The sequence below is a fragment of the Lygodium microphyllum genome, chromosome 14 (assembly GCF_053477565.2).
Source record: "Lygodium microphyllum isolate KBCC chromosome 14, Lygodium_microphyllum_v1.1.10, whole genome shotgun sequence".
In the NCBI taxonomy this organism is placed as follows: Eukaryota; Viridiplantae; Streptophyta; class Polypodiopsida; order Schizaeales; family Lygodiaceae; genus Lygodium; species Lygodium microphyllum.
The window spans coordinates 27,447,661-27,462,026 of record NC_141148.1 but is presented as its reverse complement, the minus strand read 5'-3'; positions in this window follow the sequence as shown (position 1 = coordinate 27,462,026).

The following is a 14,366-nucleotide window of genomic DNA, read 5'->3' as shown; positions in this document are numbered from 1 at the left end:
CACAAGGTGCAGGAGAGAACTTCAAAGGGGATATAGTAACCGTAAAGGTTATAAATAAGTTCGAAGGACCCTTAAGTCAAACTTAAAAGGGGTTTCAATACGCCACAAGGGGGAGGGCTAGGGAAGGTATAAATACGGAGGAAAGAGGGGTGGTTTCCAAGCCAAGGGTTAGGGGTTTAAGGGATTAACACGGGCGGTGTGGTTTCAGGATGTCCAAGGAAAGGGTTTAAGGGTTAATATACGGGGGTGTGGTTCCAAGGAAAAGGGGGCTTGAGGATATGAAGAAGGAGCTTAAGGGAAGGGGCTATGTGACTTTTAAAAGCACGGGGGTGTAATTGTAGGACCTTTAAGCCACCCTTTATAGGGGAAAAAGGGGCTTATGACCCTTTAAAACACCGAGGGGGGGGGGGGAGTAGTACGAAGAATTTGGTGAGGCACAAGAAGGGGGATGAAAGGGCCTTAGGAGGATTAAAACCGGGGGGGGGGGGGAGAAAAGGGGGGAAAGGCAAGGGAAAGGCTTTGTTTCCTGGGGTAAGAATCCCTTTGTTTAAGATCGCAAGCCTGGGGGGAAGGGGGCTTTATAAAGCCCTAAGGGGGAAATTCCAGGGGGGAAAAAGCGACCCTAAGGGAGCCCTTAGGGAGGAATTTATGATGGCCAGAAGGTGGCCGCGCGGACTGGTGTGGCAGTCTTGAGTGGCGCCTTCTCTTCCAGCCTAGCTCCTCGATGGTGCAGGACGGCGGCGGTAGCTTGTGATCCAGGCAATTTTCAATGGTGCGGTAGCTCACGGTGATTCCCTTCTCTCTTGTTGTCCAGAGACACTGCTCCTCTCCCCTCAAGGCTACTGTCAGCAGCACGGCGTTTTCAACCTCTCTCCTCACAGCAACAACAGGCAATAGCACTCCCCTTCAGCATGCGCCCCCTTGATTTAAATAGGGGAGGGGAGGGGGATCCTCCCTCCCCTGCGTGGCATCACGCATGCCTCTCCCTTTCTCCAAGCTCCACCAAGGAGCTTAATCACTCCTTCTATTCCCCTCCCCCTCCAGCTCGTCAGTCGGCTGGGGGGATAAGAGGAATAAAAATTTAAAAAAATCATTTATCCAATTTCATTTTTATTGAGGCAGTTCACGCGTGCCTTTGGGATATTACAGTCTTGCTTGAGTATTTGTCAATGCACATAAATATAAAATTACATAAATGTCATGCTTGAGTATTTTCAATGCACATAAATATAAAATTAAACTTGATATGTTTGTTTTCTAGAGACTCAAAGGTCCAAATTTTTCATTTTTCCTTTGAAAGGAAACTAAACATTTCTTTATATTGCTATCAGAAAACGATATAAGGGCTCTAAATTAACATTTTGGTGCCATAACGATCAAGATATGTGACATAAATGGGCTAACCAAAGTAGATTTGAGAGAAGGTTATGTACGCATATTGCAATCTGAGAATGCATATGTTTCAGATCCTATAATCCTTGCATCATTGAGGTAATAATAAAAACTTTGTGCTTTCTTTTTCTTCTAAAGTTTGTTAAATGGGTCAAGATTCTAGATTTTGATGTGCTAAAAATAAAAAACACGATTCTAATATCATAAGTGATCCTTGAGCAACAAAACAACCTACTAGTTATAGATCCATTAGTGTCATTAAATTTGCAATTATAATTTGGGGTTAACACATATTTACAACATTACAAATCCAAGGACTTTGATTTAAAAGTAATTTTTTCTTATAACAATAGGTATTCTCATTTTACCCTTTAAACATATACAAGTTAGAGGTTGTTGAATGTAACCTAATTCAAAAAGAGAGAGGAGAGAATTTCCTCCATGCCCTCAAAGGAAGAGGGGAAACCCCACTTGAAAAGGCTGTTCCCCATAAGGAAAATGTTTTTACAAGCTTGAGAACAATGCATGCTATGTCCCAAAGGCATGAAAGAAAGTCATATCAAATAGATAGGGTTTGGATACAAGTTACGTCCTAAAGAAATATAAAAAAGTCATATCAAATAGATAGGGTTTGAATACAAGCTTGAGCACATGCCATGCCCTTAAAGGGATGTGGTTGAAAGAATAGATTTTTGAACTATACTTTACTAAAGATTCACTCTTTTCTTTCCTTGTACAAATCCAAAGGGAAATTTTTATTGCCAAATGTTGAAGTATTCTTAGGCTTATTATCCATATGCTTATTCTCTATTTTAAAATTGCTTGTTGGTCAAAAATTACTTTGAGTTCTTAAATCATTATATGGTGGATAAATCAACACTCTAGAGCCCCCATTAGATGTATGATTCTTGCCATAAGGATTGCCAAATTGTCCCTACTTTAAAGTAGTCATTAGTTGTCCACCATAAGTTGTCAGAAATGTAAGCTATTAAAACGTGTCCCCCTTGTCCACTTGTGGGACACGTCTTAGTAGCCCATCAGGAAGAGAGTCTAGAAAGCGCCGCCTGGCACTCACAAGGAATGTCACGGGGTTTGCGATAATGGTCTTCCCGAGTTTGCCACGAAGCGGAAGAAACTGGCCATTCTCGACCTGAGTCAGGGTTTTCCTAATAGTCAAGTTTCTAGGAGGTAGCTAGCATTGATCCCCAAATGAGCCACTTTGCATAGAAACATCAGGGTCGAAGTGGATTTATATTGCACTTGGTTCAAGGAGAATCGGAAATGAGAGGGATGCGAAGCTCGATCTCTCTACCTGTAAGGCATAGTCCCATTCCGTTCCCCTAAAACAACATAAATCGGGACTCTAACTCTATTGATTCTAGGTCATTGCTACTTTGCTGTTAATTCCTTTGACAAAAGTTCCCAACCAATTGGGACCACCCTTCCGTAGGATGGACTCAGAGTCACATCCACCGCACTTTCCTTGGGTTGCTTAGTTATCTAATTACCTACCACATTTAGTTTGACAAGCAAAAACAACTTCCTTAATTAACCAATTAAACACCGGTTCCTTCACGTAACTTAAGCATTAACACAAAAAAACAATGTTAAGCAAGTTTCTTTTTAACATTTGATCTTTATTTATCATAGTCTTTGGAATACATCAAATATCCTGCCCAAAGGCTATCCCAGCAATCCTCAAAGCACTTGAGGATCTTGTATGGTCCACAATACCTTGGACTTAGCTTCCTGCAATCTCCTAAGGATAGAGAACTCTTCTTTGGGCATACATGAATGAAGACCATGTCTCCTTCCTCAAATATTCTATCTTGACACTTCAAATCCGTGTATGCCTTCTGTCTATCCTTCGCAGCTTTGATGTCCCGAGAAAGTGAAATCATGAGCTTCGCACAATATCTTCTATTTAAATAACTGGCTTGTTGGTATACATAACCTTGTTCTATAGTAAATAAGTCCATTGTCAACAGAAAATTCATGATACTTGGCCTGTAACTTCAGATTCTGATCCTTGGTAGATATTTCTTTTATCATTGCTTGGTAGGCTAAGTCATGGCATGCTTCCTCTCTAGCTAGTTCGAGTATAGGGTTGCTTGGCATAGATACCTTTGTAGCCAGAGATCTGGCCGTTGATGGATTTTGCAAGATTAGGGAGTTTAGGAATGCCTTGCGACTGAGTGCATCGGTAACTACATTCTCTTCCCCTGGTCGATACTTGATTTCAAAATCATATTCCTCTAATACTTCAATCCGTCGACGTTGCCTCATGTTGAGCTCGTTCTGGGTAAAAATCCATTTGAGGCTCCTATGATCGGTTACTAGAGTGAACTTGTTACCCAACAGGTAGTGTCTCCAAAGCTTTAGAGCATGGATGACAGCTAATAATTCCAGATCATGAGTGGCATAATTCTTTTCGTGACTCTTCAATTTCCTTGAAGAATATGCTACTGGATGATTTTCCTACATGAGCACATATCCTAAGGCAAGCGTGCTAGTATCAGTTACTACCTCTACTCCTTACTGTGGTCTAGAAGTTTTAGGATCAGTGTTGATACCAAACTTTGCTTCAACCTATCGAAGCTAGTTTGTTCGGCAGTTGACCATGCAATGGACGTTTGTTTCCTCAATAATTCTGTCAAAGGTGCTGCAATCAAGGCATAGTTTTAGATGAAGATCCTATACCATCCTGTCAAGCTAAGAAAACTACGTATCTTTTTGACAGATACTGGTATTGGCCATTCAAGCACATCTCTGACTTTGGCTGGGTCTACTGATATTCCTTCTGATGATACTATGAATCCTAGATATTCAATCTAACGTTTGAAGAATGCACACTTCTTCATTTTTGCATACAACTTATGAGACCTCATTGTCTCCAAAACAATCCGTAGTTGAGGTTCATGATCTTCTTCCTGTTTAGAATAGACTAAAATGTCATCGAAGAAGACAAGCACGAAATCATCAAGATATGGTCTAAAAATATCTTGCATTAATCTATTGAAGGTGGCAGGTGCATTTGTAAGCCCGAATGACATAACCAAGAGTTCAAAGTGCCCATATCTTGTATTGAAGGCCGTTTTTTTTTTTTTTTGGAATATCCTCATCCTTGATCCTGATTTGATAGTAACCTGACCTGAGATCAATTTTGGAGAAGATCTTTGCACCTTGAAGGCGATCAAGAAGCTCATCTATTCTAGGAATAGGATACTTGTTCTTGACTGTTGATTGATTCAACCCACGGTAATCAATACATAGCCAAAGTGTTCCATCTTCTTTTTTCTGGATCAGTATTGGTGCTTCCCATGGTGAACTGCTAGGACGGATGTAGCCCTAATCTAGTAGTTGCTTGAGTTGTTCCTTCAACTCAATTGCTTCCGATATAGACATTCTATAGGGTCTCTTCGCAATTGGCGCAGCTCCTATTACTAGCTTGATCTCATGATCTACTTCTCTTTAAAGCGGGAGTTCTATTAACTCTTCAGAACTACGTCCCCGTATTCCTTTAGCCAAGTAACCAAATCACTTTACTTCAATATTCATAGTCAAGACAATCGGGGAAAAGTTTTATTCCATTCATATCAGCATAGCCCTTTCATGGTATAATTATTTCTTGGGCCGATGGAACAAGTTAATACATTAATTCGAGGAGAATAAGATGTTGTTGCATTCAGCTACAGGAACTGAGTAGTAGTACGGATTGGGGTCATCGATCTTCAGGAATCGATAGTTCATTGGAAGTTTAGGGTATCTTTTCCTTTGATATCCATTCTTCTCATGACGTCCCAAAACCTTGATTCGGTCGGCAGAGATTCTTTGAATCACTTCTCCGTACATATACTTATTCTGGTTAACCCTTCGACCTCCAACCTGTAGGGTCGCGTTTACGTGAGCCTCAACAAAGACGAACAGCTTCACGATTTTCAAATCCTCCATCCACTTGATTCTCTTCAAGTTAATTTGAAGGTACGCAGGTCGATAGGCAGTTATGTAATAGATCCCTGAAACACCCATCCATCTCTGTTCCATGTACACAGGCGATGGATTGTAAATGCGGTCTAGGATGTTCATCATCTCAACCCTTTGTCGATAATTCGTGGAATGCATCGCGGTCATAAACATGACTCGGAACACTAAGAACTTGTTCCATGCTTCGTAATTCTGCAAGACAGCATTCAAAGTAAGGAAATGTTTGGGACACAACATTTGCTTTACTTCTTCTTATTAAAATTTCCTAAAAACAAATCCTTTGTTGGTTCGCTCTGATACCAACTGTAACGTGTCCACTAGAACCATCCCGGACACGTCTTAGCAGTCCATCGGGAAGGATGTCTAGAAAGCTCCGCCCATCACTCCCATGGAATGTTACGGGACTTGCGATCTAGGTCTTCCCGCGTCTGCCACGTAGCGGAAGTATCCTGGCCGTTCCCACTTAGGATCGACCTGAGTTTGGGTTTTCTTGTTTGGTCATTAGCTAGCAACAACTAGCGTCAGACCCGAGCAAACTACTTTACGCAGAAACGCCAAGTCCGAAGCGGATTTACGCTGCACTTGGTTCAAGGAGAATGGGAAATGAGAGGGATGCAAGGCTCGACCTCTCTGCCATAAGGCATAGTCCCATTCCGTTCCCCTAAAACAGCGTGAATCGGGTAATAGTTAATTCTAAGTCATCGTTCTCGTTACTTGTTTTGGAGATGACGATCATCCTCTGTCCGTCGAAGACTTTGAGAAAAGTTCCCGGCTAACCGGGACCACCCATCCATAGGACAGACCCATGGTCCATCCTCCGCACTTTCCTCGGTTTGTTTTAGTTATGTAATTACCTACCACATTAGTTTGACATATACAAACAGCTTCTTTGATTAACCATGTTATGCACCGGTTCCTTCACGTAATCTTATCACAGGACATAAAGAAAACAATGCCAAACAACTTCTTTATTATCATTTTATCCTTTTATCTTTGAAATACAAGGAGTTCCCGCCCGTAGGCGTATTCATAATCCGCCCGAAGGCTATCCAGTAATCCACCAGGGATCACTATTCCAAGCTTCCGCCCGTAGACTAGTATGCGGGCCTCGAGATCCAATCCCGAGTCACGTTAGCCTCTTGTGCAGGACCCGGAAGGCGAGGGATTTACGGCTAGAGCCCCCCTGGCACCCAAGCGTCCTCCTGCTCCAAGCAGAACTCAACGGAGAGACCTCTCACGGCGGGTTCAATCCACGTTCCCGGCGCGGTTAACAACCCCCTTGGTTAGGGTCAGGCAGGCAGTCGGGGGTAACTGAAGCTGCCTCTCCCTTCAGGCCTTCAACCTGAAGTATTTAGATATATTCTCATCCTTTAGTTCATTGAGCAAACAATGCAAACAGTGCTTTCTAAACTGTTACAAGCACAATCAATTTCCAGTGATCGTTTAGCTGGCAAACTGTTAAGGAGTGACTCCTTTTCTCCGAATGCAACCCGCATTCGATCCGGAATCAATTGCAACTTGGCAAGATTCCTATCATTCTTGGGTTAGGGTCATACCCTACCAATACTTTAGGTTTTGTTGTGGTAGGTTCCAGCGACCATGTCGCTTTAGTTTATTGTCTGGTCATTTGCTTCAAGGCAAATGCCTAACTTTCCTTTTCCTTGGCAATTATCCCCCAAGAAAAGTGAGTAACAGGATGATTACTCATCCTCTTGTAAGTTAAATTCTTTCAATAACTTGCCAACCTCATTTCGAGAGATGACAAAACTCTCTTGTGGACAAATCTCAAGTCTATACGATGTTGCAACCTTTTTGCACATGTGTTGCATCATTCCACGGGATCATTCCACCCATTGAATGGCGTCCTCCGGCCACGGAATTACCTCTAGCCGAGTAGCAGGGTTTAGGGTATCCTCCAACCCATTCCTAATTATGTTGTCCCATGGTCCTAGAAATTTGCAACTCCGTCGGAGTTTCATCATTAGAACGAATGATCCTTAGGATAAAACCTTAGATCATTTTATGCATGAACATCCAATTGATTCGACATTTCGTGAATGTGTGTAAGATCTTTGGGTTTGCGGGTTTAGACTTGGCAACAAGTGTAAAACTAGGTCGAATTCTTATTGCACTTGGCACTTGGGATACCTATCATATCGACTGAGCCATGCCCATATGAATCCCTTGTGTTTTAGGTTACTTAGACAACTCAATATACTTGTATTGCGACAAGGATGAACCTTTCCTAAAGGTAATAAACTAGATCTAATGGAGAACAATAGTTACAACTACACCAATACGGGTAAACATGCGATTCACTGCTTCTACGCATCACATGGTTCGCAGTAACCCTATCCTTCCTTGGTAAGGTAAAAATGCCTGATAATCTGGACACTAACTTTCCTAGGTCCTACTAGGACTTACATCAAATAGTCATGCCACTTGCAAGTCCATAGATCATTTTCGTGCTCTTCTATTCCTTTTCGAATAACATCTTATGGGTGTTAGCTTTTCCTCATGAATCATTACAAGGAAGATTTATCTAAAAATGTGACATGCCATTAATCTTTCCATGCCTAGTAAAAAGGTGTACCTCAACAATTTCAACCTTGTAATGAGGCAACAGTTGTCCTAGGCTCGTCACTTTTGAATGCACAAAAGGAAACTTACTAATAAGGTCCTGCAAATGCATAGACACCTTATGCTCTTTTCATTAACTCCATTGAACGTACCAATGATCAATTTTCATATCTTAAGCTATTTCTAATAAATGTTCAAATAGCCAATTCATTTTCCAATTGCATTTAACTTGACTAGTTGCATTTGACATGCATGAGTGCTTCCTAATCCATGAAGTTATCGTGATTAATTCAATACTTCTGTGTGGAATCCAAATAGATAAAACCTGGACTTGTGGGCTCCGGAAAATATCCACGTAAATACTAGGAGAAGATCCTTCCGCAGGCGCGTCTTGTGACTTTTTAGGGGCCATTATGACATAATTACGGACTTCCAGGTTGCCTTTTCCCTTACGCAATCGGTGAATTTGCTCGCCCTGGTACACAGCCTCAAGATCTTGCTCTTTTCTCCCTGGTACGCGAGAGATCCCTTTCGAAATGTGGATCCTTGAGAATACCAGCTTGCGGAATTTGGCCTTATGGAAGGCCTTTATACTTAATTTCTTCAAAATTCTGGGGTAAAGGTTCTTGAAAAAAAAACCTTAAGCAACCCTCTTCAATGGGCTTATGGGGGAAAATCGAGTGGGAAGGGCTAGAGAAACCCCTCTTCTTTTTTTATGAATAACCGGGCCTAGGGCCTTAGTAGCTTCCTTCGCATCAAAGGCCGGAATGGGCTTATTGAGGATCAAAAGGGAGGGCTTTAAAACCCGCCTAGGGAATGGCTTGTGTGAGATCCAAGGGAAGAGGACTTAGAAATCCCGGGGTAAAATGGGCTATAAAGGGACTCCACGGGAAGGGGGCTTAGAGAAGCCCCCTTAGAAGCTTCCTAGAGAAGCTTCTAAGAAGCTTCTGGCAGCACATCCACGTCGGGGGGGGGGGGGGGGGGGGGGGGGGGGGGGGGGGTTCCCAACGATCATGGGAGGAAAGGGTGTGGTCAAGGCGAGGACGGCGGCGGCCTGGCGTTTTCATGCGAGGTGGCGGCAGCGTGGCGGCTTCACGACGGCGACGGCCTGGCGGCAGCAGCGTCCTCCTTCAACACGGCGACCTTCCCTCCCCTTCATCCCTTCCTTCACGGCAGCCTTCCGCCACATTCTCCTTCCCTAATGGCGGGCAGCAGCAACCTCTTCCCCCCATCTCACAGCCGTCCCTCCCTCCACACGGCGACCCCTCCTTCACACGGCGACCCTTCCTCATGGCCGTCTCCTTCACGACAGTCTTCTGCCGCCTTATCTTCCTTTTTTTTTTTTCCCCCCCCCAAGAGGGGGTTCTTATAGTCCAAGGGGGGGAGAGGGGACCTCCCCACGTGGCCCGTTGCATGGCTCTCTCCCTCCACCTCCTCATGCTGCCCTTACTAGCCCATCCCTTTCCCCCAGCCACACATCGGCTGGGGAAGATAATAAAAAAATTTGCAATTACCTTATCCTCTTGACCTCTTCCCAAGAGGCTGTTTTCCCGCGGCTATGCAGGTTTGAATCCCCGGCCTTATTTTCCTAAGGTGGAGTGTCTCCATTTCCCGCGTGTGGTTATAGATTAGCTGCTGGCACTAGTGATAATCTTTGCATGAGATTTACACGACGTGCGGGAAGTCAATATTTACGGTATGCAGTGTGCGGAAATATTACAATAAGTGTATACAGTTCTTTGCAAAAGCCACAAACCAAGTGGTCTTTCTATCCCTTGTACTTGTTGTTGACATGTAGCACTTATTCATCTTTTGAAGTTCTTGGCTCTTCTTTGCTTCTGATCTTCTTTCTTCTTCTAATAGAGAGGCTTTAATGTCAACCAATTTAGGGTTTGGCATGTTAATCAAGATAGTGGAAACATTACTATATTCTGGAGGAAGATTTTTCAACAAAACAACAATGCATACATCCTTATCCATCTTTATTTTTATTTTTGCAAGTTGATTTAAAAGATTTTCCATGTAACTTAAATGAGTTGCTAGAGAGGTAGTGCTCTTTATATCAAGTATGAAGAACTCAATCAACAACCCATATCTAGAGGATTTGGATTGAGCTCCAAACAAGGTTTCAAGGTGCGTCCCATGTGTCATCAGAGATTTCACAAGTATCCACATGATGGATATAGCTATCATCCAACTCAAGCTTTATGATGGCTTGAGCCTTGTCATCACTTTTCTACTAAATCTATTACAAGAGTACCATCTCAGGGGTTCTTCTTCTAACGGATGGTAATTTTTTTCTATAAGCCCTTCTTGTGTTGAAGCACTTGATGTTTGATGGACCTAAAAACGGGCCGGCACTGGCTCACGCACTAGCCGGGCCTCGCCACTACGCACAAGACAACCCCCTCGGCCTCGCGGCCAGGAGCGTCTATCAAAATCTCTGCCTTCCTAAACATTGCATTTGTAATACGTTGTAGTCCAACTGATCCTAACCCAATATTACTCCTCAGAGGGAGTCCCTTTCACATAGCCAAAAGGCTCGAATCACATACACATGGGGTTCCTCCTACGGCTGAATGCCGTCAACCCTCTGCAACTCTCCTACACCTTGGGGATTGGCCCCTCGATGCGTCGCTCAACATTTAGACATTTCGCACAAACGTCGCTCAAGGTACCAAATAAGCGTGTCCAGGAATGTACCATTGTCCTTACTTGATTTCCCCTTTAGGATCCCACGTCTACCTTCAGCATGGGTACCTCACTGCCTCTCATCGTAGGTCATGTCCTAATAAACCAATTGCAATGCATGTCTAGGAGCTGATCACTGATGCTCTTAAATTCTTTTCATGCTCTATGCATTTGGTGGATGTCTAGTGCTCAAACATTTAGCAAAACAGTATCGTGCACAAGTGCAAATCATTCTTTTAATGGTTTCCAACTACCGTTCGTGCTTCGTTGCATGGGCCTAGCACCGAGGTGATCCTCGTGCTACTAAGCTCTTAATTTTAATTATCATCCGTCCTAAATGCTATGCATAGAAATCAGCAACTTTCCCATCATTTCACACGGCATTTAGACATATTTCAACTTCTCTACCCTTCCCCGTTTAAGTATTGCATCATTGGATAGATTTATAGGGTATTTCACCATCATTTTATGTGGAAAAAACAGAAAAAGACACACTAGAACAGGAAGGTGGGGTCGAACTGAGGCAAATCCTCATGCTTCAGTCCCCACAAACATTGCTCTTATTTATCCTTATTTTTCGGAACCCAAAATGTATTTTTCCCCTATTTTTTAGGGTTTTTCCACCATTTTCTTGTATTTTCCCTTATTTTTATGCATTATTTAATTGCTGAAAATTAAGAACAGGTTATGGGCTGTGGCCCTTAGTTCCTTCTTGCAGAAAAAATGAAAGTTTAGTTGATGTTCCTATTTACTTCCCCCTTTTATGCCAAAAACCCTCATTTTCCTTGTTTTTTCATGTTTTTCGTGTTTTAGCATATTATCTTGACCCACAAAATGCATATTTTTCTGATTTTTTGATTATGACCAGCAAGAACTCATAGAAAACAGTAACATGAACAATTTTTATCCCACATGAACAGCATTTCATCAATCAAAAGCCATAAAAGCTCAAATTTCCTTTGAAAATTTTAAATTACCGCTTATTTGCGTGTTTCGGGTTTCATGTCCATGGCTGTAGATTTGGAAACCAGCAGCACTTCATGTCCAGCACAATCACCAATCACCATTTCCATCCCGTGGAGCAATCCGATCCATGCCGAACAAGCCTCCACCATTCTTTCTTCTTCCTTCTTCTCCCCACATGAACTTGCCTTTAGAAGAGAGAGGGAGGAGAGAGAAAGACTGAAATCAGAGATCTTCAAAGAGGGCATCATTCGACGGGCGAAGGGCGGCGATAGAGTCTGCATCCAGAGGGGAATGAGTGGCAATGATCATTGGGGGGGGTTGCATTGAGGCTGGAGATGGCATGATCAACATTGGGGCGAAAAAATCGGCACCTGTCTGCGTGCTCCTCTCCACGATTTCTTCATCTTCAAATGCATGAAAAGTTTCATGCTACATTAAAATTTGGGCTCCCAAGGGTCACTTGCCCATTTTGGCCAAATTTTGTCCACCTCTTCGCATCTTGACCGGTTTCGTGGCCATTTCCCCGTCCGGACTCGGAATCGAGCTCTAAAAAATCCTGGGCGTCCGGCTTAACATCCCGCATTGGCCAGTAGCTCGTGTCAACCCGCACGACTATCTGAAGAATTATGAAAAATCAACAAGTGTCGCTCGGGCGCCTTTAAAGCACTTTGGCACTTAAAATCGTCCTAGATCGAGCCGCCGCCTTTGACAGTGAATATTTTTCCCTTGATATTCATAATTTTTAGCTATTTTTAAGCACTTTTTGTCACCTAAATTCCGCTCTCATTGGCGACCACGGGATAGGGTGACACAGCCCGTCGAATCCACGAACATATCTGCACATAAACAACCAAAGAAGCATCAAACTGATACAAAACAATTATCATCATAAAACTCAGCACAATGCTCCCCCTACCCCTGGCAGAACCAAGGCATAACATCCACAAGAAGTAGGCCTAGCATCATTTAATAGAAGCTCCGAAGCGAGTCACTAACCAGCTGCTCCAACACAGCCAAACTAAAAAGAACTGTCAAAGAGGTTGCCCGACGTGGTAGTCTGAACTACTGACCAACTAAAGACAACACAACTAGGAGCTCCTACAAGGCGAGGACTCCTATAGCCTGATCAAAGTGTACTTTCTTCCAGTACATGTCTTCTTTTGGGGTTTGTATTGGATGAACATACTTGGGCATGTAAAAAGGAGGGAGCTGAGCGTAGTGACCCAAGGAGAACAGGGCATCGGTCTCAGGACCTGTCTCGGCACCTAAGAACCTACCAAGCCCTCGCAAGGCGACACTTAATCCTTTTCTAACGCTCACTTTTATTTTCGCTCCACCCTTCCTTGTTTTGGTATTATTTATCCAGCAAGAAGCCACCCCTAGGAAGACAAGGTATCGGCCCCGGGTCTGACTCGTCCCCAGGAACCTACCAGGCCTTCGCAAGGCAATGAGCAACGGCTTATATATTTTCATTTCTTTTCTTTTCTTTGATAGGGGTTAGAACCCCTTTTTACACACCTTCGTATTGATATTCATCTTTTAGGATATTCAGGATTTCTTGGCATCATTATTATTATCTTCTAGCAGGCTTCTCTTACTGCCTCACTACTAATAAGAACTCCTAGAACGGCTGCCTAGCAGGCTGGCAGAACAGGGCCACTAGGACTTCCTTCTCAAACAGGTCTTTCAATGCCTAACAATGTCTTTACAGGAGGCAATGACTACTCCGACCTCCCTCAAACATACTTAGCCTAAACCTGGGACTTCATGCCTTGGTTGCCGGTTCCCAACAAAAATGTGTCCCCTCGACAAGTACAAATACACATATAACAGGAAGGAAAGGTAGTCGTAAAGGAGAGATATCACCTGGATTGACCACAAGAAGCTTCCATCGCAGCAAAGGCTCCACCAAATTCCACTAACCACGAAATCTGTCCAGCACAACACTTAAAACAAAAACCTGATTAAACGCACCCGCACTAGACAGGGAAATGGCCCTCTTGGCCTAATGAAATGAAACACTTCACTACAAAACTGAATCGGCCCTCTTGGCCTAATGAAATAAAACAATACTATGTAGAACATCCACCTGGGAACAACCATGATAGACATCAAAGCATACTATTCCCAGGGGAATAGAGGCTCGTAGCCCTATACTAAGTGCATTAAATTATGACCTATCCCTCCTGCATATATCGCAAGAGGTGTTTGCATCACATGTCGTCTAACCAGTCTGTGGGTCCAAGATAATAAAGGCAGATGAGTCTCGCTTACCCTCTGCATCACCCAGATCAACCATCGTCTGCCAAAGAGGGCATGTTCAGAAAGCATACCCCACAAGCAACCAGGTCCTGTCTCATCGTCAATAGATATATCAGGACAAGGGCCACAATTAAAGAAGAGGTCTTCTTCATACGCAAGATTAGCCAATGAATCAGCAAACTGATTCCAATTCTGTGGAATCAGCTGAAAAGACACTCTATCAAATTCGTCTAGCAGGGCTATGGCAGTATGATGGTACATACAAAGGATGGGGTTTCGTACCATGTACGTCCCATTGAGTTGATTTAAAACCAACTGAGAGTCCCCTTTTACCAACAACTGGCGGATACCACCCTTCTTTGCAATATTCAAACCCATGATCAGGGCTTTGTATTCGGCCATATTATTAGTAAAATTCGCCCCGAGATAAGCAGCTAACTTCATGACAATGCGTCATCGGGGGTCTTGGATGACAACTCCTACACTTCCTT